General features: G+C 39.8%; 1 long non-coding RNA gene across 1 annotated transcript in view; it reads right to left on the bottom strand.

The window, feature by feature from the left end:
- Positions 1-532: 532 nt before the first annotated feature.
- LOC117201649 (uncharacterized) overlaps positions 533-6,284 on the bottom strand; it is a 95,658-nt gene continuing 89,906 nt past the window's right edge. The window contains exons 2-3 of the long non-coding RNA XR_004483718.1: positions 820-881; positions 533-699 (exon numbers count right to left, since the gene is read on the bottom strand). This is a non-coding gene — a long non-coding RNA (uncharacterized LOC117201649). The remainder of the gene's footprint in view (positions 700-819; positions 882-6,284) is intronic.

Here is a 6,284-nt window from a genome sequence, read left to right as displayed (position 1 = left end):
GCAGTCGAGGTTTGAGGAGGCAGCAGTGTGGGAAGGCACAGTGTATGGTGAAGTACAGCGTTTCCTAAACTGTTAAACTGCACGGGAAGAAGACTAAGATAAATAGCAGGAAGCTGCTGAGAAGTAAAACAGAGGGCACATAGCAGGGTTCGTCGATACAACCCAACTCCATCCGATGGTCTTGAGTCAGATACCTATGTGACATCTCCCAGGCAGCATGCTTCATAAATGTAAATTGTTTACACAGGCAGGCAATTGTAATCCACGGACATCTTGCTCAAAGTGGTCCATCCACAGGGATTTTCCTCCATACAAATATTATCTTCCTCCACTTATGATGGGGTTACGTCCTGATAGACCCATTGTAAGTTGAAAATATCATAAGTGGAAGATGCATTTAATACTCCTAACCTACCGAGCAACCAAGCTTAGCCTCATCTACCTTCAATGTGCTCAGAACACATTAGCCTACTATTGGGCAAAATCATCCACCACAAAGCCTATTTAATAACAAAGTGTTGAATAGCTCATGTGATTTATTGAACACTGTACTGAAAGTGAAAAACAGTGGAAGTCTGGGTACAGAATGGTTGCGAGTGGATTCATTGTTTCCGCTTGTGATCGCGTGGCTGACTGGGAGCTGTGCTGGCTGTCACCGCTCAGCATCACTGGAGAGTATTTTCCTGCATATCGCTAGTCCTGGAAAAGATAAAAATTCATAATTCAAAATAAGCTTTCTAATGAATGCATATCACTTGTAAAGCTGAAAAATTGTAGTTGGAGACATTATAAGTCAGGGACTGTCTGGAGAGTGTTTACCTGAAAGTCCAGAGTTTTGCTTTATTATCTTTCCTCTAGGAACACACTTCCACCCACAGTAACTGAAAGAAAAATGCATCACATGTCAACTGTTTTGACTCCTTTCTTGCTGGTGTTTAAGTGAGAAAACTCAAAACCAGACCGCTTGGGTTCTAAACTAGAATTTGGGCTGAATCTATCTGTACTACTTTTGAAAAAAATTGAAGTAATAATAGTATTTTTAAAATAAACTTTTAATTTTAGAATAGTTTTAGATTTACAGAACAATTTTGAGGATAGTACAGAGGGTTCCAGTATGCCCTATACTCAAGTGTCTGCTTTTATTAACATCTCACATTATTATGGTACATTTGTCACAATACTCAAACCAATATTGATATATTATTATTTACCCAAGTCCGTACATTTTTCCAATTCTATTTGTTTATACCAAATGTTCTTTTTCTGTTCCAGGATCCCATCCAAGTTACCACCTTACATTTGGTCAGCATATTTTCTTAGGCTCCTATAGGCTGTGGTAGTTTCTCAGGCTTTCAACTTGTTTTTTTATGACTTAACAGTTTTGAAGAGTAGTGATCAGGTATTTGGGGGAATATCCCTCAATTTCGACTTGTCTGATCATTTTTTCATAATTAGACTTGAATTATGGTTTTGGGGATAGAAAACCACAGAGGAAAAGAGATAGTCTCATCACATCACACCAAGGATACATACTATCAACATGACATGTCATCTCTTTGATGTTAATCTTTTACATTAAAAAAAATTGAAGTATAGTTGATTTACAATGTTGTGCTAGATTCTGGTGTACAGCACAGTGATTCAGTTACACACACACACACATATATATATATATATATATATATATTCTTTTTCATTATAGGTTACTACAAGACATTGAGTATAGTTCCCTGTGTTATACAGTTGTTTATTTTATATATAACAGTTTGTATCTGCTAATCCCAAACTCCTAAATTATCCCTCTACTAGTATATTTTACTATTAGTAAAATAATAATATTTTAATGACTGAATTGTTAAGAGAGTTAAATGAGTTTTGCTATGCTTGGCACACAGTAAGCTCTCAACTGATATTATCCTTATGATTGGCTTATCTGAATTAATAAAGATAACAAATAGAACTGGCATAAACAGGCTTGGCAAAAACACAGCTGACTCATGGTAAGGGCTAAAATGAGGGCTTGTGGGGTGTTGATGTGGAAACGTGGCCAGACTGTGAACGCTCTTAGAATAGTCCTTTATAGATATAAGTTGTATGTGTTCATACATGATCTCCGGTGACATATGTGTTCTCTATTCCCCAGCCAGATGTTTGAAAGGCAGCTGGCATATCCTGGAAATATCATCCTAGGACCATCAGGGCTTTTAGTGTGACTTTGCCTTTACTGCCAACTCATCTGGTGTCATCAGCTGGCAGGAGGTTCTCTCTGTGACTATGGCTCTCCCTGGCACCCATTATACCTCTGCACTGATATTCTTCACACTAAGCAAACCATTTAGCTGCTTAAATCCATGTGTGTGTGTGAGCCCAACAATTTGGATGCATGTCAACATCCCAGATGGTTAGAACACAAGTGTGTGGTCATTTTGGAGCATCAGTGTAGTTTATCTCCAAGACTGGTTTACTGGAAGGCAATCGAGAGCATGTCTATTGTAGCTGTTTCATTTTCTTTCTTTGCATTATACATGTAAAACATGAGTGTTGTAAAGTAAAATCAAATAATAAAGAAGGGCATAAAGAAGAAAGTTAAAATTACCTTTAATTCTACCAGCGGATATGCTTTTTGAAAATGATCCATTTTGGCTTTTAAATTGTATTTGGAACTATAGTGTTTTATTTTTGTTTTTCCAAATCATGGCAGATGATCAATGAAATATTAGCCCCAAATCCAATAGAGATTTTAATAGTTAAATTTATGTATCCTATTTGCAACACACTTCATCTGAGGCCAATCAAATATTGCAAGGTGCTTTTGGTAACATTAAATGGCAGGTTATAAGAAATTTGTTCCAAGGTATGCTTGCTCATATTTTCTGAGAGGAATTCTAGCACCTGTAGCAATGTTGATACAACAGAATTTTATTTTTTGTCCCAGTCAGAGTTGAAAGGTAGATAAGCTGTGTGACTACAACTCACATTGTCTAACGGGTTTGGCACAGCAGTGGTTATAAGACAGTAGTAAGCATCTATTTTCTTTTTCTGTAGTCTCATCAGGTTATCTATTCCTTTTCTGTATGTTCCAAATACTAACCAGAGGATAGTCTTCAAGGGAAAACTTGGAACCATGACCACTTTTAAAAAAAATAGAAGAGAAGAAGGTATAATTCTGGGCATTCCTTTAGTGTTTCATCTTTTAACATGAACCTTGCTGCCTTTTACAAGGGATATTTGCTCTTTGACCAAACTGTGGCTTTTTGCAAATCTTAAGCTGAATTACAGAAACACTGGTTAAGAGGTCAGTTGATGCTGCACTGTTTCTTTCCCCAGATACTCGGTCCCCTTACAAAGCATAAATTCTGAATAAATTGTAATGCTGGAAGCTCACAGACCTGAGATTGGGAGTAAAATCGAGAGAGGTCATTTAAGTCACTTACTTTACCTCCTGGAACGTTTAAGTTCTGGGCTTTTATAGCAGTCTAAAATAAACCAGAAAACTTTTGGATTCCATTTCCTGCCTTGCATCCACCATTTCATGGCTGGCTGTCCTTCCCTTCGCTGTGGGAGATATTTCTCTTCCTATTCCAAACAGGTTCCAGCAGTTGAGTGCTGTATCCCATCTCTTTTTGCAGACGTTGCTGTGTCAGTACCTCCTCTGCTTCATAGAAAGAGGACCCACCATAGTGACAAACAGACACGAGGGAAGAAATCCCCCTGTGAGTACAAGCCTCTCCATGGAGAACAACTGAGCTCCCTTTTTCCCTTTATAAACCTTCTTCAAAAGAAGCCAACCTCCTTCACTTTCTTCTTTCATTTTTATCATTTATTTCGAGCTCTGATACAAGGCTTCCCTCCCCACCATTTCACTAAAACTAGAAGTTTAGATTCAAGAAGCTGTCCAAAGGCCTATTTTATTTTCTGCTTAATCTACACACACACACGGACACACACACAATCTTACACATTTGCATTACTTGACTTCCTAAGTTAATTGCTGATGCTGATGATTCTAGAATAAGAAACTCCAAACTATATTTTTATTTTGAGCCCTAGCACAATATCCACTTTGTTGGTGGATCTGAGCATCTTCATTTAAATGAGTCTAAAATTTAAGTTATCTCCTCTCTTCCAAGCCCACTAGATCTGTTCCTTCTGGAACCCATGTTGGCGAGTGGTGTCACATTTCACCTGATATCTAAGGATCATCCTGGATGCTACCTGCTCCTAGTTTCCCCCTTCCATCAATCATCCAACCCTCAAGTTCTACCTCGTAAATCACTACCTTAGTTCATGCCTCCACCCATGTTTAGAAACCATTTACAATAACTGTGAAATACAACACACAAGAAAATAGCATAAAACTCAAATATACAGTATATTTTTAAAAAGCCATGTAACTGGTATTTAGGTCAAGGAAAAGAACATTCTAGAATTCCAGAAGCCCCTGAATTGTCTCTTTGGGATAACATCCACGTCCTCCTTCCTACTTCCTTGTGGGGTAACCACTAAGCTCACGTTAGGGGAAACACTCTTTGCTTTTCTCCCCAGTTTTATCACCAATACCTACATCTCTAAGCTGTGGAGTGTGACTTGCCTGTGGGTGAGCTGTGTGTACCCTTCTATTCTGTGATTTTTATTTTATTTTACTTTTTCATTTACCAATATGAGTTTGAGGTTCATCCATGTTGTTGGTCATGTTCAGTGCTGTGCGGTGTTCCATGACATACATATGGAGCACTTTTCCCCGTTGTTCACTTGGTGGACACTTGGAGGGTCCTAGTTTTGAGCTGATCATAGTGACCTCCCTGCAGACACACTCAGTGCCCCTCCCTTGGTGTGCATGCCCAAGGGTCCCAGGGTATCTTCCTTGGGGTGGGGTGGATACTGGTCCCAATTAAGCAGCTCATCATTACCTGGAGTGGAAGTATGACATGAATTTGGAAGTGATTTTGCAAGAGCTGATCAATTTCTCTCTTTTTCCAAATGACTTCCTTCCTTTTGCCTTTCATACCAAGGAATTTTCAAGAAGCATATCTGCTGCTGCCCCTCTTCTACTTAGCATTTTTCCATGGCTCCTCTTGGTCTTAGAAAACTTCTAAATTCTCTAACGATGACATTGTGGTCAGACCTCTGCCCACCTCTCCAGACTCAAGTTCTGCCACTTGCACACCTCGACTCTATCGATCATCCACACAGAAGTGCTTGCAGCTACTGAAACACAGCAGTTCTCATCAAGATCTGGCACTTTACATGTAGCTTTTCATGTAAGTCAAATCCTTTAGGAGATCATTTCCTCATCCCCAGCCTAAGTTCAGTTCACGTCCCCAGCATTCTGAAATCACTCTGGTTGTACATTTATCATGACAGCTATCAGGCTATGTTAGAATTGTCTATTTACATTTTATTTATTCATATCCTGCCTTCTTATGCAAAGGGGTTGTATAGATAAAATACAATAGAAATAGAGCTGTAAGTAGATAAAAATCAGAATAAAGAAAAGTGTAGCTAGATTATATGATAAAGAGGGGAACCCTGGAAATTAGATATGCAGGCTATGGGATTTCATGTGGTCATTAAAATTGGGCCCCAGGTAGACACTGAGAATCAGAGACCACAAAGAAGTTGGGTTTATTCTCCAGCAAACAGTAAGGGTAGGGGCTGTATATTTCACCTCTGCATCCCCAGGGCCTGGGACCTCCTTGGTACAGGTGAATGTTGGAGTAGATACTCAAGATATTAGTCACCTTTAGGAATTGCCACCTCACTCATGCACTTTAGAATGAAAATGGTACATATGTTAGACTCACTGAATCATTTGGAGGGATCAGTGTTATCTGCAAGCTGTAGTCACTGACTCAGCTGTCTACAGGGACAATCTGTCAACAGAAATTAGTAAGACTGATCAGGGATAGGAGGTATGAGGCACTGGCAGGCCTCTGGTGACAAGGAGAGTCCATGCCTTCTGTGAATGGGAAGCACAGAGTTGTCAAATTATACAGCTTTCCAAGAGAAAAAAGATGTTGGGATATTTTAAATATGAGATTCTTCTGGCTCTTAAAAGTTGGCAACTAATTTTGTAACTCATGTATGTTAAAAATACTATAGAGGGCTTCCCTGGTGGCGCAGTGGTTGAGAGTCCGCCTGCTGATGCAGGGGACACGGGTTTGTGCTCCGGTCTGGGAAGACCCCGCATGCCGCTGAGCAGCTGGGCCCGTCAGCCATGGCCGCTGAGCCTGCTCGTCCAGAGCCTGTGTTCCACACGGGAGAGGCCACAACAGTGAGAGGCC

Source organism: Orcinus orca, chromosome 6, assembly GCF_937001465.1.
Source record: "Orcinus orca chromosome 6, mOrcOrc1.1, whole genome shotgun sequence".
In the NCBI taxonomy this organism is placed as follows: Eukaryota; Metazoa; Chordata; class Mammalia; order Artiodactyla; family Delphinidae; genus Orcinus; species Orcinus orca.
Note: the sequence above shows the minus strand (reverse complement) of the source record. Positions and strands in the feature narration are given on the sequence as shown.